General features: G+C 50.5%; 1 pseudogene across 1 annotated transcript; it reads right to left on the reverse strand.

The window, feature by feature from the left end:
- Positions 1 to 15,747: 15,747 nt before the first annotated feature.
- On the reverse strand, positions 15,748 to 19,846 carry LOC309326748 (T-complex protein 1 subunit theta pseudogene; annotated as a pseudogene). Its single transcript, XR_014161575.1, has 2 exons — positions 19,668 to 19,846; positions 15,748 to 17,462 (listed from the first exon to the last, which is right to left on the reverse strand). The product of XR_014161575.1 is annotated as a T-complex protein 1 subunit theta pseudogene (transcript).
- Positions 19,847 to 20,184: the final 338 nt, after the last annotated feature.

Consider the following 20,184-nt stretch of genomic DNA (forward strand, 5'->3'; position numbering starts at 1 on the left):
GAGCATATTAGTCAGCGATCTGTCCAGCAGTCGTCGGTGCTCGTCATAGCTCTGGTAAGGAGCACATCACAGTGATCTTTAACACGGACAATAACTATAGCTGTCAACGTTTCATTTTTCTTGCGAGGAATCCTATTCGGAATAAGGGAATTTCCCTTTTAAAAAGGGAAACGTTGACAGCTATGACAATAACATAGTCTAAGAGGTGCCAGTGGTTTGACCGAGGATGCCTCCATGAAGTTTTAAATTTATTTTTCTGTCAAAAGAGTGTGTTGGTAATAACAAGGTTGTCGGTGTTGACAATACATATTAGCAAGATGTTCCAGTGGTCCAACTCCATGTACGGCACCTTCCTGTCTTGTGCTTTTGTTGGTTTCAGACATTTGGGAGGCAAAGGGACTTTTCTGAAGTGCAGTACTCCAAGTGAGGAAGAAAAAGAGAGGCAGCTAATGCTTTGATTTTATAAGAAAATGAGTTGACGCAGCCTTTTCACCTCAGCTCTCCTGAGAAAACCTCACCTTGCTCTTGTTCCAGACCCTCCAAGTGTCCCTATTTTCCAGGAGCATCCATCCCGGTTCCTGATTTGATCCAGGAATGTCCCTCTTTTCCTTAGGATGTCCCTATTTTCATTGGAGAAAGGTTGGAGGATATGGAGTTATCTGACCTCCTTGGGCTGCTTGAAGGCAATCCTGTATAGGGAAGTTTTTAAAGTGTTGAATGTTTTATTATGTTTTTATGTATGTTGGAAGCCACCAGAGTGGGTAGGGCAACCCAGTTAAGATGTGTGGGGTATAAATAGTAAAATTATCATTAGGGAGCTGTTGCTGTTGTTTAGTCGTTTAGTCGTGTCCGCCTCTTCGTGACCCCCTGGACCAGAGCACGCCAGGCACTCCTGTCTTCCACTGCCTCCCGCAGTTTGGTCAAACTCATGCTGGTAGCTTTGAGAACACTGTCTAACCATCTCGTCCTCTGTCGTCCCCTTCTCCTTGTGCCCTCCATCTTTCCCAACATCAGGGAGTCTTCTTTTCTCATGAGGTGGCCAAAGTCTTGGAGCCTCAGCTTCAGGATCTGTCCTTCCAGTGAGCACTCAGGGCTGATTTCCTTCAGAATGGAGAGGTTTGATCTTCTTGCAGTCCATGGGACTCTCAAGAGTCTCCTCCAGCACCAGAATTCAAAAGCATCCATTCTTTGGCAATCAGTCTTCTTGATGGTCCAGCTCTCACTTCCATACATCACTACTGGGAAAACCAGAGCTTTAACTATACGGAGTTATTATGGAGCAGAACGTCCCTATTCTCATCGGAGAAATGTTGGAGGTTATGCTGTTTTTTATTTCTACCTGCAACACCTGCAGTCCTGGCTTGCCAGGAAGTCTCTCCTCCCACCTCCAGGCTCCGTCTTCCAACTTCTGTTCAGGTCAGGCCATTGGTTCCAGGCCCAACAAATATGAGATCTCACCCTGCCCGATCCCAAACTGCAACTGGAAGCAAAAGCAAAACAAAAAACAAAAACCACACCCACCCAAAACAATGGGATTTATTGAGGCAAAGTGGTTTGCATCCTACCGGTCCTTCTTTGGGGGAATTCAGAGACTGCCTTTTCCCAAATTCAGACCTCTTCTGTTTCTGTCTCCAAGTAAACTTCTCACACAAAGGGCTTTGCTTTGGGTACATTTCCTGTACAAAATGGTGGACTTGGGATGAGTCGTGGTGGTGGTGTTATAAGAATTCTAAGGTCTCAAGCGTAGTACAGTGGTACCTCAGGTTACATACGCTTCAGGTTACATACGCTTCAGGTTACAGTCTCTGCTAACCCAGAAATAGTGTTTCAGGTTAAGAACTTTGCTTCAGGATGAGAACAGAAATCGTGCTCCGGCGGCGCAGCAGCAGTGGGAGGCCCCATTAGCTAAAGTGGTGCTTCTGGTTAAGAACAGTTTCAGGTTAAGAACGGACCTCTAGAATGAATTCAATACTTAACCCGAGGTACCACTGTATAAATATTCATAAATGCACACATACCTAAATATACAAGACATGTGTCTGAAATAGTATGGAAGAGTAATCCTGAAGCCATTTTGATTTCTCCCAATGACCTCAGATATTGCTCTGCAGTAAGGGAGGCAAATGGGGGAAAGCCTTCCCATTGTCTTTGCGCTTGCAAATCCTGTCTTAAGGGCGTATTTGTGTAGGAATAGGGTGAGCCTGTGGCCTGGAGTCAGGAACTAAAGTATTAACCGTCACAAAAGAATAGCCAGGCTGCCCTGGTAATGCAGTCAGTGACCATTATCAGGTATCCCAGCAGGCAGGATTTCTGCTGTAGATCGCCTCCTTCTGTGATGTATGCAATGATGTTTTGGGGGGTGGTCTTGGGCTACAGGGTGGGCAATTTCAAGAGTCTATAGAAGGGCTTGTTTTGGGTTCTCTTTTCCCTCCCTCCGTGTGTTGAGTTGGGACCCTGTTGCAACTGTTTAATAAAGATCAGAATTACCAATAGGGAACCCACTTAAGGACTCTATACGGGCTCTTGGATACCCCATAAGGGAAAAGGAGCAGTTTTTCTTATAATAGTGGCTGTCGCTGCCCTGTATTCCTGGTACAGTGGTACCTCGGGTTATACGCTTCAGGTTACAGACGCTTCAGGTTACAGACTCCGCTAACCCAGAAATAGTGCTTCAGGTTAAGAACTTTGCTTCAGGATGAGAACAGAAATCCTGCTCCGGTGGTGCGGCGGCAGGCCCCATTAGCTAAAGTGGTGCTTCAGGTTAAGAACAGTTTCAGGTTAAGAACGGACCTCCGGAACGAATTAAGTACTTGACCCGAGGTACCACTGTACTGGCAATGGAGACGCGGCTTTCCTCCTCGGACGCCATTAGCAGCCCCCTCCCAGAATCCTACTGAATTTCCCAGCATCCTCTGTTCCAACCCAAACCTCTTCCCCATCGACCCTACAAGAGGAGAGAGCAGGTGCATTTCGGCGTCCCAGATTTGAGCTCCTTCGACTGGTCGCTCTGGAGCGCAGCATGGGCATTTGACGGTGCCAGGCTGGTCCTGGGTCTGACAGGCCAACGCACGCACACACACACACACATACACACACACACACCCTGATCCCTCCTCGCATTTGGCCAGCGGGCTCCTGCGGGCACCCGGCCACATTCCAGCCGCCGACACCTTGGTGTTGGCCAGGCAGGGAGGCTGTGTGGTTTGGGGAGCCTCTGGCACACGGGCAGAAAGGACGGAGCCGGAACAGAGCAGCCCCCACGGAGAAGTCAAATATTGACGGATTGAAAAGTTCAAGCCTTACAAGCGGGGAAAATCAGTCATCACTCCTGGAGGTCGGAGTGTGAAAGGAAGTTCTGGTGGGAACCTGTCTGAGAGCCGGGGGAAGCGAAAGGCCGCCTGGACATAAAGCAGCCAGGACAAAAGAAATGAGATGGGCCCATGAGCCAAGAAAAGGGTTTATTCCCCCCCCCCCCCAAAAAAAGGAGTATATATAGCTGTGTGTCTCCCCTGCTCTGCGAATTGATTTAGCATCAGAAAGGTGCGCCAAATCTCAAAGGCTCACGTAAAGGTCGCCGCTCACTTGGTCTCTGGCTGCCCGCCTTTGTTCATTATCCAACCCCCCTCCCAAAATTAGTCCCCCCCCCAAAAAAAAGCTGCAGGTTTACATTTTCCGTAGAGTTAGATGTCAGCTGGAGGTCGTTCCCAGTGCCTCCCGCCGCACCCTACGAAAATGGGCAGCCATTTGTGTGACCTACGAAGGAAGGTGGCGAGGCCATAAAAATTCAGAACAGTTAACGATTATTTGTGTGTTTATTCAAAATGCAATTAGTTTGATTAATTCAGCCAAACGGAGGGACTTGATCCAGTGACGCCAGCTTTTCAAAGTCACTTTGACCGCCCCCCCCTTGCCTTTTAGTGTCCCCCTGAGAACCCCATTGTCCTTCCAGGGGGTGGTACCACTGCACCCTTGGGGAGACAATGAGTTAAACTCCCTAACCTCATTTCTTCTTGTTCCACGTGGCAAACTACTGAGATACTTCTGAAGGGGAATAAATTTGCCCTCCTGCAATTTCCTTAAGGGTGCTGAGGGTTGTTCAGAGATCCCTATTGCCCTCCTCAAGCTACAATTCCCAGAGCGGTTTAATAATCAAGCCGTATCAGGAATTATAGCTCTGAAAACAGGACACACAGCTCTCAACACCTTGAACAAACTACAGCTCCCAGAATCCTTTGAGGGGAGGAAGCCATGACAGTTTAAAGTTGGCGTCATGGCACTTTAAAAGCGCCTGGTGTGATTTGGGACCCAAACGCCCTGACTCCCTTGACCGTCACCTGCTCTAAGACAAGCATGCCGGGGGTTTGTGTGTGTTTTCAGTTTGAGGGCCATTTTCCCTCCGCGAGAATATTCCAGGGGCCACATGCCAGCGGTGGGCGGGGCCAGAGGCAAAAGTGGGCGGAGCAACAGAGGCAAGTTTTACCTTAGTCCCGTAGGCTGGTTCCCACATGAGGCGTTGAGCAAGGGTTCGAGGACCCGTTCCGGTGAAGTGAAACCACGAAGCAAAGCCAGTGGAGAGTCCCTCCCAGGGGCCTGATGGAGGGGGTCTGAAGGGCCACATCTAACTCCGGGCCTGAGGACTTCTGGACTAAGCGGATCTAAATTCATTCCCGCCTCTAACAAATCCTGGCCTCTCTGAGCAAACCTAAGCAGGATCTCGCCTGCCTGGGAGGGAGAGAAAGAGGAGGAGAGACCTTTGGGACTCCCCGCCACTTGAGGCAGGGAAGCAGCTCAGCGAGATCTCAGGCAGTAGGGAGGGGTGTCTTTTCCAGAGCTCTGCCTGGAGGTGCCGCCAGGGACTGAACCTTCTGCATGCTGTTGAGCTGCGCCCCCTTTTGCCAGATAGGAAATAATAATAATAATAATAATAATTTTATTTATACCCCGCCCTCCCCGGCCAGAGCCGGGCTCAGGGGGGGTTAACACCAGTAAAATTACAGTAAAAACATAATGGGGGGAGGGAACCAATTTAAAATACAGGTTAAAACGCAATTTAAAATGCAGCCTCATTTTAAAAGTAGCCCATAGATCAAAACCATAAAGGGAGGGAAACATAAGGGTCCGACTGAGTCCAAACCAAAGGCCAGGCGGAACAGCTCTGTCTTGCAGGCCCTGCGGAAAGATGTCAAGTCCCGCAGGGCCCTGGTCTCTTGGGACAGAGCGTTCCACCGAGTCGGGGCCAGTACTGAAAAGGCCCTGGCCCGAGTTGAGACCAATCTAACCACCTTGCGACTTGGGACCTCCAAAATGTTGTTATTTGTGGACCTCTCCACGGGGCGTACCAGGAGAGGCGGTCCCGTAGGTACGTGGGTTCTAGGCCGCATAGGGCTTTAAAGGTCAAAACCAGGACCTTAAACCTGATCCTACACTCCTCCGGGAGCCAGTGCAGTTGGTAAACTCCCCAGTGCTGTCTCTCCAGATCTCTTCCTGCAGGCCTAGCTCCCCGCCACCCAGATGTGTCTCCTCGTGCCGGAAAGTCACCCCAGCGCCCCCTGGATTCCACATCTGGACCCCCCAGATCCTTCCATTCCTCTTTAGTTGTTCTCACTTCTTTGCCATCCTGCCACCTCTCTGTGCACTCCTCTTTCTTTCTTTCTTTCTTTCTTTCTTTCTTTCTTTCTTTCTTTCTTTCTTTCTCCTCTCACTCCTCACACCTTCTTCTGTGCTCCCATCTCCCTCTTCTCACTCCTTCTGCCTCTTCCTCCTCCTCCCCAAACCCCAGCCTGGTCTCACCCCCCTCATTTATCCCCCCCCCCACACACTCCAAACATACACTTCCTTCTGCTCTATATTTAGCTCCCCATGGAAACACAAAGTTAATTTGATTTAATTTTTCGGGTTTTTTGCACCGATTGAGGAATCGGCATTTGCAAAGAGATTAAAAGGTGAGATAGCTCTTCTGGATTTGTGGGTGGGTGGGCGTAAAGAAGGCTTAGGCCCTCCTTTCTTTTCTGAAGCAAGATCCCCCCCCCTTTCTTCCATCATAGTAACACTTGTTCTGAGTTTGTGCTGATCTCTGGGATTCCTGTCCCCTTTCTCCTAAATTCATAATTGGTTTGGGGTGGGTTGTTGTTGTTTAGTTGTTTAGTCGTGTCCGCTTCTTCATGACCCCCTGGACCAGAGCACGCCAGGCACTCCTGTCTTCCACTGCCTCCCGCAGTTTGGTCAAACTCATGCTGGGAGCTTCGAGAACACTGTCCAACCATCTCGTCCTCTGTCGTCCCCTTCTCCTTGTGCCCTCCATCTTTCCCAACATCGGGGTCTTTTCCAGGGAGTCTTCTCTCCTCATGAGGTGGCCAAAGTCTTGGAGCCTCAGCTTCAGGATCTGTCCTTCCAGTGAGCACTCAGGGCTGATTTCCTTCAGAATGGAGAGGTTGGATCTTCTTGCAGTCCATGGGACTCTCAAGAGTCTCCTCCAGCACCATAATTCAAAAGCATCAATTCTTTGGCAATCGGCCTTCTTTATGGTCCAGCTCTCACTTCCATACATCACTACTGGGAAAACCAGAGCTTTAACTATACGGGCCTTTGTTGGCAAGGTGATGTCTCGTGGGGTGGGGCGGGGGAACAAATGCTATGTATTTAAAAACGAAATAACGAAAACCTATTCCGCCTTTTGTCATTGTTCCAAATATGTGGTTCAATCCAGTCATCCACACCCTGACAGATTAAATCTGGCAGCAGGAGAGAATTCGTAAGACGTTCTGTAAGCATCTTTCAAAAATGGCAGAGGTCCAGAGGTTCAGGTTTGCCTCAAAAGCTGCTGCCTGCAGCCACCAGAGGGCGCCTTTCTGAGCATGGAACCCAGTAAGCAATGACTTGATCTTTGGACCAGAATCATAGAATTATTAAGTTGCAAGGGACCCCAAGGGTCATCTAGTCCAACCCCCCAATGCAGCAATCTCAATTATTATTATTATTATTATTATTATTATTATTATTATTATTATTATTATAGCATCCCTGGCAGATGACCATTCAACTTCTGGTTAAAGACCTCCAAGGAAGGAGAGTCCACCATCTTCCACTGTCGAACAGATCTTACTGCCACAAAGTTATTCTGGTTGGACTAAATGGGCCATTGGACTGTTCCAGCAGATTCATTTTATGTTCTTCTTTTCCTGTCTCCTTAGGAATTCTCCCCCCAAAGCCCAAGGACACACTAGTCTGCGTCCCTTGCCCATTCACAACTATCTGTGCCAAGACATTCAAAACTTCACATATGAACACACAGGCTCACACACACACACACACACACACACACACACACACACCGGACTGCTACAACCATCCACACTTTCAGCAGTTCTGCTTGGAAATAAAAAGGCCCAGCAAAGTCACCAGGACATAGCCGTCAACTTTTCCCTTTTCTTGCGAGGAATCCTATTCGGAATAAGGGAATTTCCCTTAAAAAAAGGAAAACGTTGACAGCTATGCACCAGGACCAGCTAGGGTAGGCATAAGAACCTAAGTACATTGGTACCTTGGTTCTCAAACTTAATCCGTTCCAGAAGTCTGTTCCAAAACCAAAGCGTTCCAAAACCAGGGTGCGCTTTCCCATAGAAAGTAATGCAATTAATCCGTTCCAGACTTTTAAAAACAACGTATGGCTATGGTTACCAGATTTTTTTCAATGAAACTGGGGACCCCCCCCCTTTTTTTTTTTTTTTTGAAGCTGAGTAGCAACAGGGAGTCAGTAGTGGGGACGGTGAGGCAAAAGACCCTGGGCCCAAGCACACGTGCATATTGTATAAAGGTGCAAAGCCCTTCTTTCGCACCCTGTGAAACATAAATGCACAGAGTTTTTAAAAAACTGGGCAACATCTGCCCGCCTGCAACTCCCGAGCCTCCCTCAAAACAATCAGTCAAAACAAATCAGACAAAACAAAGGGGGAAGGGGGCAGGAGATGTGTAGCGCTGGACGTCCCCGGTTCCCCTTTGGCAGTGGCACAAAACACATCATCTGAGGACTTCCGGCGAGGAAAAATGACAGGCGCCACGGCAGCGAGCAGCTCCTGAAGCCAGCCAGAGCCAACTGCGCTACCAGGCTGGCTCCGGGCTGCTGAGGCTGCCGCTGCCACATTTCCCAGGGACAGATTTGCAAATCTGGGGACTGTCCCTGGGAACTGGGGACGTCTGGTAACCTTACTATAACATGAATTTTACTTTCAAACGAGACCATGGATCCGTAAAATGAAAGCAATAAACAATGTACTGCAGTCACACAATCAATCAATCAATCAATCAATCAATCAGTAGCTGAACTGGGTTCCACACAGTCACCAAAAAAAGAGCCGTGAGAACAAAACCACAAAATAAATAGCAAAAACAGACAGACCGCTTCGTAACACTCCAAACCGAAGTGTGGCACTCAAAACGGAGCACGTTCAGCTTCTGAAAAAAAGTTCACAAACCGGAACACTTCCTTCCAGGTTTGCAGTGTTTGGGTTCCATGTTGTTTGAGTACCAAGGTGTTTGGGAAACAAGGGACCAATGTAGAGCCTGTCAGATCAGGCCCATGGCATCCTGTCGAACAGCTCTGACCCTCAGAAATTTCTTCCTAATGTTGAGTCTGTTGCAGGAATTTACCGTATGTATAGGTTGGGGGGGGGTGTTTGCCCCTCCACCAGATATCATGCACATGCAGCCCACTACCAAAATCAGCACAATCGCTTTTGTGACTTTTGTGATTTGTCCCCACAAAACACTTCATCACAGTTTCTTCCTGTCTATTCAAAGGGCCTCTGTTTCACGATACCAAATGTAACAATTCACTGATAACTGCATCTGTGTACTGGCTCACTGGGAAAACTTCAGAAATTCATTTAGACATGTGAGCTCAGCTACTCAGCAGCCCCTCTGCCTGAGTGATAATCCCTGGCATCCTGATACCTGAGTGCCAGACAGGTAGCCATTCCAGAAATAACAAACCCAGATGAAGACAAAAGGGCGTGATTCACTTGGCTGGGAAACAGGGAAATGTAAATATTTTTTTTGTTACACTTGATGGGTGTTTGGTGGAGGGCAAGGGAACCATGGGGCAGGGTCCAGGATGCTCAGATTCCTGCCACCAGACCTCCCCTTTCATGATGTTACCATGATGTAGTTTGGGGGGGTGTAACATGGGGATTAGCAGCTAATAAAACTTTGGGGGCTCTTTTGTTTGGGGCTTCCATCTTGTTCCACCTGGTGGCAGGTGGGAGTCCTGTCGCGACAGTCTTCAATAAAGACCCAGCCTAATGGCTGCTGTTTTGCTCTGGTATTCCTGGCTTGTGTCCTTGTTTTTTGTCCAGGGGAGCCGTCAGATTTCTCCATTAACAGGTCAGATTCTCCTTTCTTGTCATTTGAACCCATCGGTTTGGGTCCTGCCCTTCTGAGCAGCAGTAAACAAGCAAATGGTGGGAGATACATTAAGATGGCTCCCCCATCTCCTCTTTTCCGGGCAAAACAGACCTGGGTACCACAACTGTTCCTCAACCAGGCTTGGTTTCCAGATCCTTTCCCCCTCATTTCAACTGGGCTTGCGCAGGAGCACCTCGCTGGGATCCTGCTGTGTGCAGCTCATCTTTTTCCATCTCCAACCGCGCCGGCCTCACCGACACCCGGCCTCAGCCAGAACTGCCAACATCTGGGTCCCCAGGCCGGCGCCCAAGATGGAGCAGCCTTTTCTGTTAGCCGCGCGTTAATATAATTGATTACCGCGAGACGGGCCTTATTTGCGGGGGCCATTTAGTTAATTACGCCTGGATGGGGGAAGCGCGCTCGCTAATTGCTGCTCTTAGACGGCGCCGCCAAACGGATGCAGGTGCAGCTATGCCAGGGAAGCCTTTGGAACGGCTGGTTGCGCCGGCGGCTGAGAGAGTTGGGAGCCACAGAACTAAGCCCTGCTTCTCCTTTGCCTCCCTCCCCCCCCCCCCCCCGTGTCCAGAGGAGGGCAACCAAAATGGCCAAAGGCCTGGAAACGATGCCTTATGAGGAACGGCTAAGGGAGCTGGGCATGTTTAGCCTGGAGAAGAGGAGGTTAAGGGGTGATAGGATAGCCATGTTTAAATATATAAAAGGATGTCACGTAGAGGAGGGAGAAAGTTTGTTTTCTGCTGCTCCAGAGAAGCGGACACGGAGCAATGGTTCCAAACTACAGGAAAGAAGATTCCACCTAAACATTAGGAAGAACTTCCTGACAGTAAGAGCTGTTTGACAGTGGAATTTGCTGCCCAGGAGTGTGGTGGAGTCTCCTTCTTTGGAGGTCTTTAAGCAGAGGCTTGACAACCATATGTCAGGAGTGCTCTGATAGTGTTTCCTGCTTGGCAGGGGGTTGGACTCGATGGCCCTTGTGGTCTCTTCCAACTCTAGGATTCTATGATTCTAGGAATCAGGAGATCCTCTCCTCCAGGGAAAATCTAGGGAAGAAGCAGACCCAGAGGAGGCAGCGGGGCTTCCGGATATCAGTTGCTGCAGAGTGAAGGAGGAGAGAGGGGTCTTGCGTTTGAATCCTGATTGCGGGTTTCCCATTGGGGCATTGGTTGGCCACTGTGAGAACAGGATGCTGGACTAGGTGGGCCATGGGCCTGATCCTGCAGGGCTCGTCTTATGTTCTTAAGACTGTAAATACACATTCAAGCTAGGGAGACTTCCTAGTTTGGCTCTGGAAAAGGACTTCGATGCGACTGGGGAGCTCTGGGCTGTAATGTTGGTGCACAAGAGATAGCATGGTCTGTATCCCCTGGAGCAATTGTTGGCTTGGGGGGGGGGAGAAGGGGGGTGCATGGCAGAGAAAGAAAGGGTATGGCGGGAATTACTGAAGGAGCATCTCCACCCCCATCGTTCAGCACGGACACTGAGCTCTGAGGGCCTTCTGGAGGTTCCCTCCCTGTAAGAAGTGAGGTTGCAGGGAACCAGGCAGAGGGCCTTCTCGGTGGTGGCACCCGCCCTGTGGAACGCCCTCCCTTCAAATGTCAAGGAAATAAACAACTAGCTGACTTTTAGAAGACATCTGAAGGCAGCCCTGTTTAGGGAAGTTTTTAATGTTTGATGTTTTAGAGTGGCTGGGGAGGCCCAGCCAGATGGGCGGGGTACAACTAATAAATTATTATTATTATTATCATTATTATTATTATTATGAGACCCAGAGGGGAAATATGCATGGCTCAGGGCCTGTGGAACTCCCTCACACAGGAAGCAGTGACGGCTACCAACTTGGACACCTTTAAAAGCGTATTAGAAAAACTCCTGGAGAAGAAGGCTGTTCATGGCTGCCAGCCACGATGGCTGTGCCCTGCCGCCACACTCAGAGGCAGCCCTGCTTAGAGATACCAATTGTGGAAGGCCGCAGGAGGGCAGAGGACGCTTGTGCTCGGACCCTGCTTTAGCACTTCCCCCTGGGGCATTGCTGGGAGAATGGGATGCTGGGCAGGGCAGAGGCGGGGCCATGGGGGCAGGGCGAGCATCCCATGGGGGCAGAGCGAGTCACCCATGGCGGGCTGCTTCCTGGGCAGAGGTGTGGAGCTGTGCCGCTTTGCCAGCAGCCTTCCTCCCTTCCCTTTTCCTTTTGACAGTGTGCTGGCCCGGGACTCGGGCTCGGCCTCGGAGCCAGAGGAGTCTCAGTCCGCACCGGATCCTTTGCCCCAGGCGGCATCCGAACCTAGTCTGGGGCCTGATTCTGAAGAGCCCCAGTCTGCCCAGGTTCCCCTGCAACAAGCACCAGCTGGGCCGTGTCAGGGGCCTGAGCCTGCCCTGGCTCCAGATACGGGGATGACCTTGTTGCCTTCAACTGGACCATCACTTACAGCTGCTCCACTACCGGGGTCAGGGGAGGCTGAGGCGGCCTCTGGGTCTAGTAACCCACCGACGTCTCCCGAGCTGCAGAGACTGAGGTCTGAGAGAAGGAGAGACCTGAGTACTTGCAGGAGGAGTGCTCGCCTTTGGGCGAGACAGGGAGGCGAGTCGCCGGGGGATCAGGACCAGCCGTTACCCAGGCAAAGATAAAAGGCTGTCGGACCCTGCCCCAGGTTGCAGGAGCATCATTGCTGTTTGCTAGAACCTGCCTGAGATCCTGTGCCTGACCAGGATAGAACTTTTTTTATGTACGCTACAACAGCAGCAAGAATACTCATCGCGAAGTATTGGAAGACACAAGAATTACCCACCCGAGAAGAATGGCAGATGAAAGTGATGGACTATATGGAATTGGCTGAGATGACTGGCAGAATCCGGGACCAGGGAGAAGAGTCAGTGGAAGAAGATTGGAAAAAATTTAAAGTATATCTTCAAAAATATTGTAAAATTAAGGACTGTTAGAAAGATGTTGGAAAAAGAAAACTGGATGGTTTTGGTTGTAATGACATAAAGGACTAAGTAAAGACGAGTTGATGAAATTGACGAAAAGAGAGGATGTTAAATTGTAATATATTATGTTAAACTACTTAAATGAAAATAAGGTTGGAAGGATTTGCTGAAATAACAATCTGAATTAGAATACAAAATTGGGAGGTGAGAGGAGGTCAAGAAAATAAGTAAAGGAAGAAAGCTGTGCAAAGGATTAATTAGTTTTTTTCTATTTTTATTTTTGTCTTTTGGTGTTGTTACGTCTTTTTGTATTTTGTATTTTGTAACTTTCTTATCTTCTTTTTGTTATTCTTAAATTTTGAATAAATATTATTAAAAAAAGAGAGAGAGAGAGAAATCCTGTGCCTGACCTAGCTTGGTTTCCTGCCTTGTGTCCTGCCTCAGCCCTGTCAGACCAGTGGCGTAGCGTGGGGGGTGCAAGGGGTGCCAGCCGCACCGGGCGCAACATTTTTGGGGGCGCACTCGGAGCTCTCTGCCCCTACCTGGTCCTGGCTCACTCTCTCTCTCACAGTGCTGGCTGTGCGAATCTGATCCGAGCTGCCGGGTCGCCGCCCACTGTGGAGGGGGAGGGTGCCAGGCGTGCATTGCGGAGCGGAGAGAGAGCGAGGGAGGGACTATCTGGGGGAGGGAAAATGCAGCGGCCGCCCAGCGCAGAGCTGAGCGCAGGAGAGAACTACATCCGACCAGCCCAGTTTTGGAGGGAAGGTGTTAGTTGCGGCGGAGCCCTGGCGCCCCGGGAGGCTGGCCGGGCCGGTAATGGGGCTGGCCGGTGGCGCCGCTGCCATCCTGCGGACAAAAGGGCTGCCGCCCCCGGCCGAGGCCCCCCCCCCCCGCGAAACCAGGAGCAGCTCTCTGGTGCTCGAGGGCTTCGCAGGCCCTTCATCTCCCCTCCATTGGCGCCTCAGCCCCCAGCCCTGCCTGCGCGGCTCCTGCGTCTGGGGGCGCGCTCGCGCGGATGGGGTGCCGCTCCCCGCTTGCAAATGGTCCCGTAAAGTCACATCAGAGACGCCCCCGGGACCCAGTTGCTGCCTTCTTCCCCGCCATGTGATTAAGCCTCGCACTACTTTGTGGCAGTGGTGTAGCGTGGGGGGTGCAGGGGGGGCCGGCCGCACCGGCCGCAACATCTGGGGGTTAGGGTTAGGGGGCGCAAATCCACGGGTTAGGGGGCGCAAATTACTTGCCTTGCCCCGGGTGCTGACAACCCACGCTACGCCACTGAGACAGACTAACTCCTCGTGGAACCCTTGGATTTGGGACTGGACCTGGACCGTGTTACTCAGGTCACCCCCGGGCCCAGCACAGACAGCTCACTGGAGGCTCCCCCCCCCCCGGAACCAACCCCAGGAACCATCCCATTGGACGTACCCACGGCAGATTTGCACTAGCTGGCCTAACACCAGATTTCTGAGTGCGGGGATGGACGTTGGTAATAACGGCGTCCTGAGCAAGGACAAAATCCACCCCAATATTTCTTATTTTTACAATAATTCCTTTTGGTGCAGCTGCTTTCTAATGGATCTTCTCATATAAATATAGGTTTTATTATAATTTCACGCCACCTTGGCTTAATAATAATAACAATAATTTTATTATCTATACCCCACCCGCACAGCCCTAAATCTGGGGTGGGAGGTTAAGTGGGGCAGATTGTTGGTTCGATGTGAAGGGAAGGGTGAGGTTTTGTTTATCTGCTAATTACTGGGTGTTTGAATACGCCTAATGTTGTTTGCTACTGTTTATGGGTCTGGTTTGCTGCTTTTGTTTTCCCGTAAGTTGTATTCTGTATGAAATGTTAATGTATTATATTATCCCTGCTTTTCCTGCTATGCTATTATGCGTGGGCCTATATTTTTCTTTAATGCAAGTTCCTTAGAGACCTGCGGATTACAAGCGACTTATAAATTGTGGTTTTCTTTTCTTTTGTCATGGGCTGGATAGGGAGGGCCAGGTTCAAATCCTGACATGGTCATTTGTGAAGCTCAACCACTTCCTCTTCCCTTGCCGGTTTGTTTTGAGGATGAGGCGGGAGGTGCAAATGCCAAAAGCCAATCAGGAATAACTTCCTTTCCATCCTCCCAGCGGGAACCTGGTGCCCAAGCTGAGGTTTTGGCCTACAACTCCCATCAGCCTTAGGCAGCATGGCTTGATGGGAGTTGTAGTCCAAAACCTCTAGCTCTGCACCAAGCATTCTGGTCTCACTTTTCTCCTGAGTTCTCTGTCCAACCAGGGCATGTAGCAGCCAGGGTATTGTGCAACCTATTACTAATTACTAATTACTAATTACTAATTACTAATTACTAATTACTAACTAATTACTAACTATTCAGTGCTCTGGCTTAGTCTTATCTCCTCCCCATAACGACACACTGATCTCAGCTAATTTGCACAATACAGTGGTACCTCGGGTTACATACGCTTCAGGTTACATACACTTCAGGTTACAGACTCCGCTAACCCAGAAATAGTGCTTCAGGTTAAGAACTTTGCTTCAGGATGAGAACAGAAATCGTGCAGCGGTGGCGCAGAAGCAGCAGGAAGCCCCATTAGCTAAAGTGGTGCTTCAGGTTAACACTTTCAGGTTCAGAACGGACCTCTGGAACGAATTAGGTACGTAACCAGAGGTACCACTGTATATGGAGCAGAATTTGGGCTCCCTTCGTCCCAGCATCCATATTTATCATTTTTGTTCAACGGGAAAGAAAATCAGCTGTGATGACCTGCTGTTGCAGGGGGTTAGACCAGATGACCCATGGGGTATCTTCCTGTAATGGTTCTAGGGGTTGCTTGTGCGTAAATCGGCGCCACGCTTGGCTGAGTTACCTGGGTGAACCCTTTCTGTCCGGACAGCCACTCACCCGTGGCTGTCTCAATCGCTGGCAGAATCCGTCAGTGGGTGTTTCTTGAACTTCTTCCAGCAAAGAAGCTCTTTGACGCCTAGTCTCCTCCTACTCTCCCTGCGCAGAAGCCTTCTGCGCAGGGAGGGTGTGGGCAGCGGAGGACCCGTGCTCTCCCCGCTGGTCTCCGGCGAGGAGTCATGGAGGCACCTCGCCGATTCCCCCATCTGCCCCCCTTCTCCACTAGTGTTACGCTGATTTCCTTCCCCAGAAGATGGGCTGCTTCTCTCCCTCCCGGTACGCTCTCTGGAATCCCTCTGGAGCCCTCCCTCTCCCTCTGGCTCCGATGGCAGTTCCCTGACACTTCCGATGCAACAGTTTCATGAGTCCATGAAAAGCGTATTCTTGGCAAATGGGACAGTAATGTTTATCTTGCCCATTTAACCAGATAGGCAACCCCAGAGGGGTGTGTGAGTGAGTGAGTGAGTGAGTGAGTGAGAGAGAGACCCAATTAACCATGGCCATTGTACTTTATTGATAAGGTGACATTGGCTAGTATCCAAGCCGTCAATCCAACGCGTCTGGTTCTTGGTCCCAGTTAGGGTTCTCCCCTCTAGGCTTGGGCCCACCACTCTTCTTGGCCATCATGACCTCGCTTACGCCCAGCAGCGTGACAGCCGTCTGGGTTGCAAGCATGATGCCTCGGTACTTCACCAAGAATGGGTCAAACAGCCCTTCCTTGGCGGCATCAATGGTGCCCACCTCCTCGCTCGCCAGCCTGAGGCCCGTGTTCTGGGTGCCCAGCTGGTGCTGCACCTCAATCTTGGCCATCACCTCGTTGACAGGCAGGCCTGCGTTTTCCGCCAGGGTAGCCGGGAGGGTCTTCAGGGCCTGGGAGAACTCCAAGATGCCGTACTGTTCGGATCCGGGGAAGTACATCCCCAAGGTACTGAGCCGCACCGACAGCGCCATCTCGGTGGCCCCGGCGCCAGGGAGCAGCCGGGCGTCGCTGCCCAAGACCTTGTAGACGTTGATGCCATCGTGGATGGCCTCCTCGACACAGTCTAACATCTCCGTGGTGGCCCCTCTGAGCAAGATGGTGACCACAGGGCAAGCGATGCCTTCTTGGCTGAAGACGACCACGTTGGTGCTGCCAATCTCGCTCATGTAGACGCGGCGGCAGTGGCCCAGCTCCTCGGGCGCCGGCGGGGTCACGGTCAGCAGCAGAGTGGCCCCCACTGCCTTGCACAGGTGCTGTAGCTCCATCCGGGAGTGTAGCCGGACGACCATCAGCCGGTACCGGTTGGCGTAAAAGAGTGCCATCTCGTGTACCTTCCCCCCGACCACCACCACGGTGACGCCGGCTCTGGCCAGGTCCAGAATCCGCTGCTCGATGATGTTCTCTTCGCTTTTGCTGAAGAGCTTGATGTCCGACGCGCTGTTGAAGACGACGGTGCTCTTCGCCTCGAAACCGGACGGGCCGAAGCAGCAGGAGTAGGCCGCGATGCGGGCCCTCTCCATGCGCCGGACGATCCCTTCGGCCTCCGCGCAGACGACCACCCCTTCCACCACGCTGGAGTCGGCCACGCCACCCCCGAGGATCTTGCAGACGCGGATGAGGTCCGCGTTGAAGGCCGCACGGTCCGGCGGCAGCACCAGGATGCAGGCCTTGGCCACCAGCCTGGCCAAGGCTTTTTGGTGGCCGAAGACTTTGCTGCCCACGGCGGCTTGCAGGACCCACAACACCTCTTCGACGTCTCGTGGGTTCTTCAGGACGTAGCAGGACAGGCCGGGGAGCAAGCGCAGGACCTCCTTGCAGGCCATCTCGTAGCCGGCCCGGATGTGGACCACCGGCAGCCCTGAGTGCAGGAGCTTTTCGGCGTTCTCCAAGAGCGCCCCGGCCAGGAGGATGACGAAATTGGTCCCGTCCCCTGTCTCCACGTCCTGCGTCTCCGCCGCGGTGCGGAGAAGGCAGGCCACCGGGTTCTCCAGCTCCAGTTCCCGGAGGATGGTGGCGGCATGGGAGGTGTGGAAGTTCTTGCCGAGGTGGTTGACCACCAGCTTGTTGCGGCCCAGGGGGCCGTAGCAGGTGCGCAAGGAGCGCACCAAGGCCTTGCAGGCTGTGAGGTTGCTGAAGAGGGTTTCCTGCAGGCCGCTGAAGTACTTCATGCCCGCCTTGAGCATCTGGGGCAGCCCGGGGGCTAGGGGTACGTGGGCAGCCATCACCTGTGGAGGGAGAGGCACAGGGTGGGCTTCAGTGTTTGGAAAGTCCACCTGGCAGCGGGAAAGCGCCATCCCTAGCCCCTGGCAGGACTTAGGGATGTGGGAAACCAGCCACGGCAGCCATTTTGTAAATACAGAGCCTTTCTGCCTCCATCTCCTCCCTCCACCCTTTCTCCCCTGCTGTCTCCACACCTCTCATGGCCTCCCAAAATCCTCATGAAGATTCTTCAATGTTTTAGTCAAAATTTATCCCAATAGACCCATTTTTCTATACAGATTCCTCTAACGCACCTATTGTTGAGAAGCAATTTTCCCAGATGTAATGAAGTTTTGCATAGAATATTTTTTCTAACATAGCCATTTTTGCAAAGCACTTTTCCTTAATACACTGTACCGGATTTCCCCCAAACATAATGCATTCTTGTATGCCTTTTTCACTCATCTGTGCAAATACAGTGGTACCTTGGTTCCCAAACACCTTGGTTCTCAAACGCTGAAAACTTGGAAGTATGTGTTCCGGTTTCTGAATGTTTTACGGAAGCTGAACGTCCGACGCGGATGTCGGCTATTGTTTCCGGGGCACCTGCACCAATCAGAAGCCACACCTTCGTTTTTGAACATTTCGTAAGTCAAACGGACTTCCGGAATGGATTAAGTTTGGCACTTTTGTTTTTGCTACTTATTTTATGTTTTTGCTTTTAAAGCTTTTTTGGTTAATTTGTTGTTGTGACTGTGTGGAACCCAGTTCAGCTACTGATTGATTGTGTGACTGCAGAAATGGATAAAAGCCCCCCCATCCAAACAAGGACTATCATCAGTGCAGGTATGAATTAAAAAAAAAAAAATTAATCATCTACAATATGAATTTTTTTTTTTAAAAAAAATATTTTTTAATCATCTACAATACTGTCTTATTTTATAGTACAGCACATTGATTATTGCTTTCATCTTATGGATCAATGGTTTTGTTAGAGAGTAAAATTCATGTTAAATTGCTGTTTTAGGTGTTGTTTTTAAAAGTCTGGAACGGATATTTTGCATTACTTTCTATGGAAAAGTGTGACTTGGTTTTGGAACGCTTTGCTTTTAGAATGGATTAAGTCTGAGAATCAAGGTACTACTGAATATGGATAGTTTGCGCTAGCATATGAATTTTCGAATGCATTATGTGGCTGGAGAAATGTACGGTAAAATCCGAGAAGGGCGCATTGTGAAAGGACAGCTTGTGTTTTGGTTCGTGTGTCATTTCAAGAACAAAGTAAATATAAGAATGTATATTATATTATCACTTAGCTCTAAGGGTTTACCTGCTGCTTTTATTTTGTGTCTGTTTATACAGACTGCCTTGTAATCTAGCCCGATGGAAGGTTTTAATAAATAAAACGCATCTGTGTCGCCAGGGGTGGACTTTGGTACTGTGGCACCCTGTGCGAGGCCAAAATCGGGCGCCCCCAAATTGATCTCCTCAGTTATGGATCTTCTCAATTTTGCACCCCATCAGCATGGGGGAACCACCCTAAATCTGGTGCCAGTTTCACTGTAATACTTGCAGATTCATCCTTGTTTATGGCTGCCTGCATTCCCTTCCCCTTCCTCTGTTCCTTTGGGTTATTTGTCGTATTGTAGGTCCCTTGCGGGCAGGGACCTGCCTGCTTAATTTGTGGCAACGGCACACTTTCCACAGGTGCCACGATACAGATTAAGATGTGTGTGTCTTATATGTGTGTCTTATACCAGCCGTCCAAAATTGCTAAGAATATGGCTGTTTCAAGCCTCGAGTTTAACCTTGTGGGCTGCTTTCCTTTAAAAGAAAATACCACATTTTTTGCTCTATAAGACTCACTTTTTCCCTCCTAAAAAGTAAGGGGAAATGTGTGTGTGTCTTATGGAACGAATGCAGGCTGCGCAGCTATCTCAGAAGCCAGAACAGCAAGAGGGATTGCTGCTTTCACTGCGCAGCGATCCCTCTTGCTGTTCTGGCTTCTGAGATTCAGAATATTTTTTTTCTTGTTTTCCTCCTCCAAAAAATTAGGTGCGTCTTGTGGTCTGGTGCGTCTTATAGAGCAAAAAATACGGTAGATTGCCAGTGGTTAATTTCTCTCTCCCCCCCCCCTTCTCTCTAAGGACTTGGGGCTTTAGACAGCCTGAAAACCGCACCCCTTCACTTGCCCCTACAACCTTCTGTCCGTGTATCAAGAGGCAACCTACTGGAGCAAAGCGAGAAGAGACGTCTGGAGATTGCCAGGGAGCTCCGAGGTGCCAGGACTTGGCTGGCAGAATCAGCCGTTTAACGGCTGCTTCTGGGGTGGGAGGTCGAGGGGGGTGATGTCACAGTGGCACATTCCAGCGGGCACAGAGCACCTTCCTGTGAGGCCATGTGGCCACCCAGGCACAAAGTAACCCTCCTTCTGTACTGTCCCTGCTGACTGCCAGCCCAGCTTCTGATGCACAAAGCACGTCTCTGCTGGGGTAGACTGCCACTGGAGGAGAGGCAAATGTGCAAAGGCGCTCGTTATCTATAGTGGTACCTCGCGTTAAGAACTTAATTCGTTCCGGAGGTCCGTTCTTAACCTGAAACTGTTCTTAACCTGAAGCACCACTTTAGCTAATGGGGCCTCCCGTTGCCGCTGCGCCGCCGGAGCACAATTTCTGTTCTCATCCTGAAGCAAAGTTCTTAACCCAAGGTACTATTTCTGGGTTAGCGGAGTCTGTAACCTGAAGCGTC

The sequence above is a fragment of the Podarcis erhardii genome (genome assembly GCF_964252035.2).
Source record: "Podarcis erhardii genome assembly, chromosome: 13".
NCBI lineage: Eukaryota > Metazoa > Chordata > Lepidosauria > Squamata > Lacertidae > Podarcis > Podarcis erhardii.